The sequence below is a fragment of the Pipra filicauda genome, unplaced genomic scaffold (assembly GCF_003945595.2).
Source record: "Pipra filicauda isolate LSUMZ 115617 unplaced genomic scaffold, ASM394559v2 scaffold309_size868695_pilon, whole genome shotgun sequence".
In the NCBI taxonomy this organism is placed as follows: Eukaryota; Metazoa; Chordata; class Aves; order Passeriformes; family Pipridae; genus Pipra; species Pipra filicauda.
Window position 1 is genome coordinate 832,854 of NW_024104431.1, and position 11,814 is coordinate 844,667.

Sequence of the window (11,814 nt, forward strand, 5' to 3'; positions counted from 1 at the left end):
AGGTCAGCCATACAGCTGTTGCTCCTGCCAGGAGCTTTCTGCCTGCTTTACTTGATGAGCTGAATGAGCCTTTTAGCTCCTATTAACAGGGATCACATTTTTCAGCTGATCTTTTCTTGGGGGAACAGATGAGCACCGGGAGTATAAATACGGAGTTAACTTGAAATCTGAGCTGCTGGAATTCACACATCCCGTTCTCCAGGGCAGGAACAGGGTGAAGGGGCCATGGCACTCTCCGGGTGTCCTCCTGCAGGGCCACTGTCCCAGCACGTACTGGGGCTCTGCCTTCTCACTATTCACATATAGAATTACTGCCCTCAGCCAGTCACACTCCAAATGCAAGTGAAAAATGTTGACCTGGTTAATCCAGTAGCTTTCTAGGAGATAATAATGAAAATAAGCTGGATTGTGTTTTAGAACATTTTGAAGTTACTTCTTTAACTGGATGTGATTTTAGTTTTTTTAAACTTAGTCTAGATGGGGAAGCCAGTGACCAGTTAGAGACAGTTTTTATCTCAGTATCCTCTTTTCTACTGCTTCAGAAATAAATTGCTTATTTTCAGGGGCACCACAAAAGTAAGGGCATGACATATGAACAGTGGTCTTGTTCTCAGAGACGTAATGGGAGGAAGGCTGGTTTGTACAGAGGGAATCCCTTGGCTCTGCTCACCACCTTTTACCAGTTTTCACTCACCCTTTTTCCAGGAGTACGTTTTCCCCTGAGTTTCTGTGTAAAACCCAGAGAGATGTCAAATAGAAAAACAACCCAGGGTTTTCAGATTTGATTTTGACAAGTTTAGTATTACCAAAGAGTCTGTGTTTCCACTTGTACTGCAATACATACGAAATTGCTGACTTGCATTACATTTGATCAGTCTCCAAGTACTCTGCAATAATTATTTGGGAGTAATTTTTCTATCAAGTTTTTCTTTAAAAAGCAAGTGAAACAAAGCAAAATTTAGGAGAGCTGCAGGCTGCCATGAAACCTCGTGAAATGCACACAGCAGAGTGGACAATTCCAGGATTACAGAGGCCTCCTGGTCTGTACTGCACAGTCCCAGGTAAGTCTCCTCAGCTGTCCCACCTCCCCAGTGCCACTGGAAGCAGCTGCTGATGTCAGCTGAGCCTGCACTCAGGATTTTTTAGAGAGGTGGAGCTGGGGAGGAACAAGAACAATATAACAAGCGTGTCAGGCGGTCCCGAGGTCAGGAGCACACCCTGCGCTCAGGGCTGACTCCAGGGTGAAGTCACAGCCTGGGAGCTGAGTGTGTGCCCAGGGCTTGGCACAACTGCCCTCCCTGCTCTGGGGTGGGGCAAATTTCAAAGGACTTTTCAGAATCAAAAAGTCAGGAGCTATAGGTCCAACAGGGGGATGGGGGAACATATAAAGCTTAACAAGGCCTGGAGCTGCAGGCAAGGCATCTGAAGGCTTTTCAGATTCTGTATTGGCAGAAAGTGCCCTTGAGCAGCCCCCACGAAACGAATGATCAGCACAGACACGGGTGGGAGCAGTTTGTTACACTCTAAATCCTCCTTGTTTAGACTGTGCTGTATCAATGTCACAGCTTTTAAAACTGGAAAGACAGAAGTTTCTCCGTCCTCCTCACTTTGCCAGCTCTCCCACTGCTGCCCTACCTATCCAGGGGCAGTCCAAAGAGTGGCAGAGTACCATGGATTATTTACTGGTGTTTTCCTCTTGAAGCCTCTGTGCTGGGTTTCTTGTGAATCTACCAAATTTTAATAATTTTCACACATTTTTCAAGATGAAACACATACTCAGTTAACATTGAGACAACTTAAAAAACCTGATTCAACAATTTCCAAGGATGGTCCTTGGCTTAGAAGGAGTCCCCATGACCTCTTTTCTGATAACTCCAGTGCTCCCATGCTCCAGGGTCAGGACTTGCCTACACTTATGGTCATTCCTCACTTATGAGTGCCTCAAATACAGAACCTTAGAAAATGAATCACATGCACCTTGTCACCCCCTGGGAAAACCTTGGGAAAACCTTGACCTGTGTGGCATCACAGAGATCTGTGACACAAACATGGACAGAATTCGGTTACCCAGGACAAAGTTCAGTTCTCTGAGCCATGAAATTGTCCTTTCCCTTTCCTGCAGTGTCCTTTCTCCTTGTGCATCTCCCAGCTTTTCAAACGAGGTAAACATTCCATTAGCACACAACTGACTCCAAGGAGGCTGGGAAAAGTAGCATTGAATTACTTCACTGAAGGCTATTGTAATTCTGTGCACAAGATCCCTAAATAAAGGTTGTATAAACAAACTTAACCCTAGTATGTTCCAGTTCGGGAGTGTCTGGTCTGTATTCCAATGTATTCTAATAACTGCGTTTTCCAGATGAATTTTGTCTGGGAATCCTCATGCATCACCAATACTCTGCAGTTGCTCCCTGTAGCAGTCTCAGTGCTCAGATATGAAGGTCTCAAGAATTAACAATTATATTCACCAATACTACTGGACTGGCCAAAAGCTACTTTCCTGCCTTGGTAGAGGGAGGTTTCATTCCATTAAATGAAAATTTAATGGAGTGGGCTCAGAGCTTCCCTTCATACATGTACAAGGGGAAGGGCTCTCTGTGGCCTCCACGTGAGGAACCACGAGCTGTTTGATTTACAAGCCTCCCTGTTCTTCCTTGAAAGGGCAAACGTGTCCAGGCTGGCTGGCAGAGTGGCCCGGGGGGGCAGAGATCCCCAGCTCCTGCACACACAGCCTGGCCAGGGTGCTCCTGAGGGAGCTCAGCCACCAGGACCAGCCCCACCACCCACCCCCTGCAGAGCTCCAAGGTACAGTCGGTCCAACACGGGCCCTGCACTCCCGGTCTCTCTTTCAAACCAAACACACGGAGCTGGTAATTCCTGCTGTGCCACGGCAGCAGTGCCGGCACCACAAACCTGTTCATCCAGTTGGCTAATTAAGTATTTGTTTCTGAATGTTCCAGTGTCAATGTTAGTCACTGTATGAATGTAACAACAGGCAACACCCAAGGTCATTCCCAACTCAAAATATCAAAATACATTCTTGAGGTACTTGCCATTTGTTATTGCTCTTATCACTTTTCCCAGTTTGAAGCTGACTGAGAGCTGCTTCCAGGAAAATAATCACGGCCATAGCAGACAATGTGTTTTCTCCTGGTATACACTGAAGGCAGAAACGTGATAATTTCTGAAAACTAATGTCTCCCTTCTGCAAAGACAAAAATCAATTCATTCCATTTATTCTTCAGTTTTCAAGGGCATCTGACTTTTCTCCTAATTCACATACAACCTCCTTTCCCTATTTTTGCTAAATACCAGCACTGTGCCATTTTCAGGCTCAATGGATAAAACCTCCTTCTAGATGACTCGTTTTATTAGTGCGACTGACCTTGGAAATGGATGTTTATGATATAACTATGACTAGACTTTCAGCTGCCTGAATCTTAAAGGAATAATTTTTTCAAGAAGACTTTATTATTAAGTGTGCCTATTAAAGCTGGTGATTATACTAATAATCTGAGTTATAGCATGTTTAATTACTATAATATGATATGATCCAATAGGACACCAGTGAGGAAAAGCAAACCATATTTATGAGCAATGACAGGCTTTTTACTCCATTTTATTGAATAACAAATACCATCCTTCTCTTAGGTGACTCTCTCTACTTTTACAGTGTTTATATAACAACAAGCCAGTCATATATAGTATATGTCATACCATCAACTTGGAATCAGAGATGTCTTGAAAACCAGGTGTCTGCAGCTGTGAAGTCCATACACACAATTTGATATTTTGTGCCAAATACACCAGTGATGCCTAGATCCCTCATGCAGTGTATTGGGAGTCCCCTTTTGCAGGCTATAGAAACATTTTATGCCCCCATCTCTAGCTGGCATTGAAACAGAAACTACGCTGACAGGTCTCTTAAAAATTACATTATAGGTTGTTCCTGCTTTTTACTCTTCTTGTAAAGTCTTCCTAAAAGAACTAGAATTGAAACACTGGCCACAATGGAAACACTGGCACATTTTAGGCAGATCTTTGTTTCTACTCAAGGAACCTGTTTGTCTTCTCCTGTGGATGTGGCACCTGGGGACATGGGTTAACGGTGGCCTTGGCAGTGCTGGGGAGTGGTTGGACTCGATGATCTTGAAGATCTTTTCCAGCCTAACAATTCTATGATTCCACACCCAACATGTTGTAAAGTTGGTCAAATAATCACGAAACACTGGGGAAAAAATGCCTTAGACGTGTGAAGTCTCGTTGCTCATGTAGTGGGGTAAGAAATTCAAACAGCATTTCCATGTATGCCAAAAGACTTGGATTTACTCTGACTCCTCCATCAGTCTTTATGATCTTCAAGAATCACTTCCTATTTTGTATTAAAAACTCGTCCAATATTTAAGCTGTGCTTCAGGCAGGCCTGTTCCTGCTCTCTTCCAAGAGAGAGTCCCTTTTTACTGGGCACATTGTCTTCCCCTGGCTGTGCTTGAGCACCAGAGTGGATGGTGACTCTCCCTTTCTGTTCCTTATGCAGCTGGTCAAGCCACAGAGCACACAGGAAGGAACATCTCTCCTTCTCATTGCTTGTTTCTGCCACTTTGGGCTATAACAGTGCTCAAGCCTGTAATTTTAATGGCAGTATTTTTCCATTATAAGCCTCTTTTCTGAAGCAAAGGACCAGTGAGTGACACACTGTCTTCTTGTGGCATTGGCAAAAGGAATTTAGTTACACATCACAACCTATGTGCAACACACAAAATGTGCACGTGGGTTTTCCAGCCACTCCAGAGATACCACTTGGGAAGAAAAAACATCAGGGGAAAACAAATCTCAGTGCATACAACATCACAAAATAGATCCCACTGGAGAGATGTCCAAACCCCTGAGACTGGGAAAGGGAAGAGTGATGGCAGGGTGTGTATCCCAGGACAGAAATGAAGTTCTTACCTGTATTATCAGGGTTTATTTCAACCCACAGGACCCCTGCTTCAATTTAGAAAGCTGGAAAACAGAAGAAAATTATTTATTTATTTATACAGAGAAGGTCCCACCTCTTATGAACGATGAACTATGAATTTATACAGCAGGCCATATGTGCTCATGAGGAAATCCTTTTCTGAAACTCAAGACTCTGGAAGCTATTCACCAAGTTCAGTTTTACCCATGTTAATGAGAAGCCCAGGAAATTAAGACAGTTCCTTCCTAAGAAAAAGTCTTGCTCAAACCAGTGAAAGCCCAGCAAGGCCCAGGCCCTCTGTGTGGTTTTGCAGTGTCTGTTTGCATTTCTGGGCCTGAAATCCTCAAACCAACTGGAGAACGTCCCAACAGGAGAAGAGCAGGACCTGGCTCTGTGCACACAGAAGGATGTGTAGGATGATGTGACTTAACTATGAGATTTCACTGGAGCTGGATTGTTTCTATTTGGCTGAATCAATCAAACCTGTAAGTTTAGCGTTGTTGTTACAAACAGATAAAAGAATATATAATTATATAATTATGAGGAGAAAAGGTGTCTTGTTTCTATCTAATTCATATGGAATTGACATGAAAAGAGTGGAAGTCAGGGCAATTTATAAGAGTTTTTTTTCCTGTAAATTTTCACTTCTACAATTCCAAACCCAGTATGTTTGCACTGTTGGGGAACCCCACAGTATCTGGGCTTTTTTAACCTTTAAAGCTACCTCAGCTGTATTATTCCTCTAACTTTGATCTTATAATGTAATTAAAACAACTCTATTAGCTTAGCTCTGCAGAGTATCTCACATACACATCTTTGTCACAACTTTGAATTCTCATGTGCCTGCTCTGGTGCTTTTTTCTCCCTCCAAGCCAGCACCTTTTTATGACCTTTCACTCACCCTCAGCCTGTAGTTTCTCGTGCAATTAAAGTGAGCTGTGCTTATTTTTAGCACATACAAATATTCTGGGAACTACAGAACAGTTTGTCACCCCCGTTGGTAGGGCCCAATTGTTTTCATTTGTTACTTGGTGGAAATTACCATGGAATTCAGTTAGCTTTTTGTTGTTGCCAATGTTTACATTTATTAGATAATTTCTCCTTCCCTGTGAGTTATTCCCACTGCTCCTTCCTGACAGGCATACCCCCAACCTGGCTTTGCACAGCTTTAAGTGAACACCTCTTTTAATAATCTTATGGTTATCAAAGGAGTATTTCTGATAATTATCTTCGTATTTCTTTGTATTATTTAAGTGTATTTTGTATTAGTTAATGCAGCTGAAAGGATGTTCTCAGTTCTATATCCACATTTCAGTCCAAGGTGGGATAACTTCACTTACCTCATTCTCCCAAATCCTCTGCAGTATTTTGGGTAAAATGCCACACTGGAGAAAACAATAAAGCACATAAATATTAATACAAACTTTTTTTTTTCTCCCATTAGATGTCAATCTTTCTGCACAAAATTTATGTGTGAAAGGAACGTGGCTATAATATTTTCCATTACATTATCATGCTGCTAAATCTTTCTTGGCAAAGGTTGTGGTAAGGTGCAACAACTCAACTGCTTGCTTGACAGCTTATCCCAGGAATAATGTTGAGGGGAAAAAAAGTTCTACTCATTATTTCAATATTGAGATGTTGGGGGGAGAAGGTTTTAATCCCTTTTGCTTTGGCAGGCTACAAACAGGACACCAGATGGGATATATTTAATAAATAAACAGTGCAAAGTCTCTGATCCACCTATAGCCAAGTCCTGACTCAGCCTCCTCTTACTGAAATCCCTTGGAGCCTGGTCAAGTCCAGATAAAGAGCTCATTTCAGTTCTGGAGCCAAGCTGTGTTGCTGCATCCAAAGTAGGTTGGGAACCCTGCCCTGGGAGCAGCTCTGCTTTTGCACTGCTCCTCGAGGCTCTGGCTCTCCTCGCTCAGGTTACAACAGGCTATTTTCCCTGCTTACAGCTGCCTCTGGAAAACATAAGAGCTGTTCTAGCATCTGGTTGTATCTGGTCTGACACTGTAGTCTTGACATACTCTTTCTTTCCTAAGAATGTCTTTTGTTCCCAGAGTTGACTGGCATAGACATGAGGGGATGTCCCCTCAACAGGGTAAAAACGTCGGGGTCCAGCTCCAGTTCCTTGATATCAAACACGCTGATACAAGATGGGCTGACTAAGACCCTCAAATGGAGACTTGCAAATCCATCCTACACAGCTCAGTCCCAGTGTCCAGCAAAGGGAAGGTTTCGCTGTGGGATCTGGGACTCCTCTGGAGCCACAGATCAGGAGACACCCCATCAAAGTGAACAGAATCGCACGAGCACTCAGCTGGAATCATCAGCATCATGGAAGGCTTGGGCTCATCTATCTGATCATGTTAAGTTAATCATTAATATTTTTAGTTGTACTTTCAGTAAACATCACATAGAGATTTCACTGATCCCTCATCAGTAGAACTCAAATTTTGGAATCCCTTGTGTAAATCACTGGGAGAAGAGAGAGAAGCATTTGAGAGGCAGGAGCAGCCCGGGCTGTAGATGGAGCGGCACATGCCGGGTCAGACAGCTGAGAACAGAGTCCCTGTGCCTCAGGGCACTCCCATTGTCAGGGATAACCTCGGGGCACTGCTCATAAATAGAAGCAGCAGCATGACAAAAACTGCCCCTTCAGTTGCATATCCCATTTTAGAGGGACACCAGAACTCCATCAACGCTGTGTACACGTGAACATCTATATTATTATCACGGTTTAGTGCCTCTAACTCTCCAGGTTATGCAGGTCATCCTTCAGTCTTTGCTCTGTGTGTGGTCCCAGAGCCATCCTGCATCAAGCACTGCTCCACCATGCACCACGTGCTCTTTGAAGTGCCACACAGACCATCAAATATTGGTGTGATTTTAAAATTTTTAAAAGTGTAGTCATCTTAACAGACATAAAAATGGGCTCAGTGGGGCAACTGCCAGTGTGACAGAGAGAAATGACAGCTTAAAGATGGACATTAAAGCATCCTGAGCAGCTGGCATACAACAGGTTATTCAACAGGTTGTTTTAAAAATAAGAGAAGAGCACAAAGATGTCTGTGTGTTTTTTCCATGCCAAAGAATGTGCTTTAGAGGATACTTTATTGAGACATTTTCTCACTGTACCGCAGCCTGGTACACTGGCCATTGGTTATGCTGGGTATGACCTCGTGGTGCCTTCACATCCAGGTTTTATCTCCATACACAGGCATTAGCAGAGGAAGTTCTTCTTGCCTGACTCTAAACGTGGGTATCTGTGCAACAGTCATGAGCTAAGTCATCACTTGTACTATTATATACATTAAATAAGCAATTATCTGAAATCTCATCAGCTAATTATAATACATCAAACTGAACTAAGAATCTGGAATCAGTCCGTATGATTGCTTCTCTTCAGCCAGACTCATTTCAACCTAAAGGACTGTATGTAGCTAATTTAACATAGACATATTCTCAAAATAATAAAAATTATATATAAGCCTATGAAATAATTCAACCATGAAGCCTGAATATGAATACTTCATTAAAGAAGCAGGCAGATCTTTCCTGCTATCTGCTGAATCACCCAGGGAATATAGGGAATATACACCTTCTACATGTCAGAAGTCTCCTCCGATCACCGGTGATGCTTCCTGAACTGTCACTGACGTGGACAAACGTTAAGCAGTCTCTCCTCTGTCAGTACAGCAGCTGATTTCACTGGGGTTGTGTCAGCTCTCAGTTGACTGTGGCTTTTTTAAACAAATAAATACGCAGAGCTGACTGCAGACTCTTAGACCATTGGAATTCCATTGCTGCAGAGGGCAGGGCACAGCATCCAGGGGCAGACCTGGGGAAAGGTGGGGGTGTTCCTGCCCTGCTGTGGCCTCCTGGCAGGAAAAGGAATGGCTGGGAATGGGGGAAGGAACAGGAAACAGCCACCACTTGTTCTGACACTGCTGCTGACAGATTGCTTTAAACCCAACAATGCTGTAAAAGCAGTTTCTCTTTTGAATACTTGCAACCCATAATGATTATTTTAGGTCTTCTTGGTTTTGAAAAATCCCACATACAAAATGAAGTAAGGTTTGCTTTAACAATGGAAATACGTGGCTGAGGCAATGACAATTGCCCAGCAACTGAAACAATTCTCTACCCACAGGCCCAACCACTCAGAGGAAAACAATGCAACAGCATTGGTCACAAAATCTGATTTGTTGTTTTATTTGGTCTTAAAACCATTTGGCTCTTCATCCAACACTTCTAAGAACTGTCTGCATTAGGAAAGATATATTGCTGAAAGAACAGATTACCTTCAGCCATTACTGCACTTGAGCTCCTCTGAGCACTGATATTCATAAATTGCTCTTAAGGTTTGGGATTTTTGGGGCAGAGACTGGAACTGACATCAAATTGTATTTTCCTTGAACACAAGAAATGAAAAGACTTTGTACTTCTACCTTGTTCTCTGTCTCCTTTGTTTTCTCTAGGAAGTAACTGAGTCAGGAATAGATGTCATGCTTCTCACTTTTGTTCTCTAACTGCAAGACTATGCCTAAATATCAGAGGAACCTGAAAAACAAGAATTGCAAGCTTTACTAAGATACAACAAGCCAAATTAATTCTTGGGGCAAGTACACAAACTAAACACTGTTAGAAGACTCTCTTACTATCTGCTGGAGGAGAATTTCCTCCATTATAACGAAACACAGCTAAAAATATCCTGTATTATAAGAACTGGAGCTGTATTTGAGGCAGTTCCCTTTGGGAGGGTGATTAACTGATGTGCCACCAGCAGTAACTCTTCTGGAGTAAAGCATTTTCACTCACAGTTGCACCCTCTTTCCATTTCAAGTAAGGGAGAGTCCAGTGTATGATTCGTTGTTCAGGGCAATTTACCATCTCTATCAGTCACAAAAACTTTTGCTGACAGAAAGTCTACAGGTTCCACCAAAGTTAAGTTTGGAGTTTCCTGGCCTCATGGACAGTTCAAGAAGTACAACTAGCGAAACACAAGAAAAGTTAGAAAAGTTGTATTACAATTGGTTTGTTGGTCTGAAATTCCTGACTCATAGAGAGACCAGGTTCTAGTACTTTAAAAAAAGATTTGCTGAAAAAATTGAGGATACGTGATTTTGTCTCTGTAGCCTTTCTGAGTGACATTGATCTGTTGTCTGATTGGGCTTTTTTAATGCAGTGAAGACACAGTCATGATTTAGAAGCTCTGAGCACTTGCTTAGCTACACACATTACTTTTCTTCCCTGTATCTCTAGCCACGAAAACTAAAAGTGCAACTACTTGTGAACAGGATTGTAATGTATCTGAGGCAACCCAAGGCCACGAAAATAATGCTGAACCGTGACAGTAAAGACAAAAAAAAGTAATGAATGGAAAAAAATATTATTACAGGTTCAAAGCTTGTTGGTGATACTGATATTTTTTACAGTGCTGTGAAACAAATGCCAGAACAAGACCTGGCATAAGTTTGTCAGACATTATAGAGTAATATGCAGAGATAGGTCTGAGAGGTCCCCTCTTCACACCTCCGTGCTGATGCACAGTGGGTGTAGCCCTGTGGAAAATACAGCTCATTATAAACGCACCAGACAGACGCGCAAATACAGCGCACAAACCCCAAATAAACTCACGTAAAGTCCATCTTAAGTGAGCTGCACTTAACACGAGGAAAAGACATACGTTGTTACTCATAGTCTAATAAAAGAAACTTAACTATAGTGCTATAATATTAGATTTACAGCTTGAGGAAAGGTCAGTCCAAAGCATCTCCACGATCAGCCCCACATTTTATTCCTGAGCCCGGGGCTCGGCGGGTCCTTCTTGTAACTGATGGACTGGGAGGGAAAGATTTTTAAACATAAACGGTGTGACTTGGAACAAAAGGATGACGACTGATGCTGGACACTGCTGGTGTGTCGTACTTGCCAGGCCATGAACGTGGGAGTGCGTTCGGGGCAATAATTGGTCACTAATTCATTTGCAAAGTTCCCAGGCACAAAGGAGAGGGTTTATGTAAACATCCTCAGAACACCAAGCAGGAACACTATTCCTGAGCTTTGCGTACGGCACAGAGTCCGAGTGTAAGTTTTGTTAAGTGACTCAAAACAACTTTTTTCCTCTCGTGTCTTTGGGCTGTAGCGCGTGGGAGCCCCGCGCGGGCGCCCGGCGGTGCCCTGCGCGCTGAGGGGGCCCGGGTGCCCTCACGGCCCCGCGTCCTCCATTTCCTGCGCGGCGGCGGCGCCCGCGCCCCGCCAAGATGGCGGCGGTGCCTCACGGCCCTGGAGGGCGGGCAGTGGCCTTGCCCGCCGCGCTGAGCCCGGCCCGGGCCTGCCCGCGCCCGTCAGCCCCGGCCCGGTCCCGCAGGGCCGTCTCAGCCCCGACCCCGCACCGCGGGCTCTGCCGAGCGCGGCACCGGCGCCTGACGGTGTCCGGGAAGGGCCGCGGTGGCAGCGTGACGAGGCCTAGAGGAGCCCTGGCGGGCGGAGGCTGCAGGGGATGGGGCGGCGGCGAGTCCCGTGCAAGCCCCGCTGGGGCGTGCGGGGTGTCCCACCGGACCCTGCGGGTCGCCCGGCTCGGCGCGGGAACCGAGGCCGAGCAGCGGGCGGGGGGAGCCGGGCAGAGGGAGCTGAACAGAGGCTCCGGCAGCTCCGGCGCGGCTCTCAGGTGCGTGTAGGGCCGCGCTGCCCCCCGGCGCAGCGGTGAGTCACGGCGGGTCAGCGCAGCCCCAGAGCCGCCATGGCCGCCCCGCGCCCCCGCCCGCGCGCGGGACGCACGCCCCGCCCACCCCGCGGCTGGGCATGCCCGCCCACGGCTCCCATTGGCCGCGCGGAGCAGCGCC

General features: G+C 45.0%; 1 long non-coding RNA gene across 8 annotated transcripts; it reads right to left on the bottom strand.

Annotated features, from left to right (window-relative positions):
- Positions 1–3,587: 3,587 nt before the first annotated feature.
- Positions 3,588–11,733, bottom strand: LOC120323649. 8 transcript variants are annotated; one of them, XR_005564316.1, is made up of 5 exons: positions 10,715–11,733; positions 9,418–9,959; positions 6,301–6,345; positions 4,951–5,004; positions 3,588–4,799 (listed from the first exon to the last, which is right to left on the bottom strand). It is a non-coding gene; the product is annotated as an uncharacterized LOC120323649 (long non-coding RNA). The 8 variants fall into 8 exon arrangements; XR_005564318.1 differs by having other exon boundaries at positions 9,418–9,529; positions 10,690–11,733; XR_005564317.1 differs by having other exon boundaries at positions 9,418–9,529; positions 10,607–11,733.
- Positions 11,734–11,814: the final 81 nt, after the last annotated feature.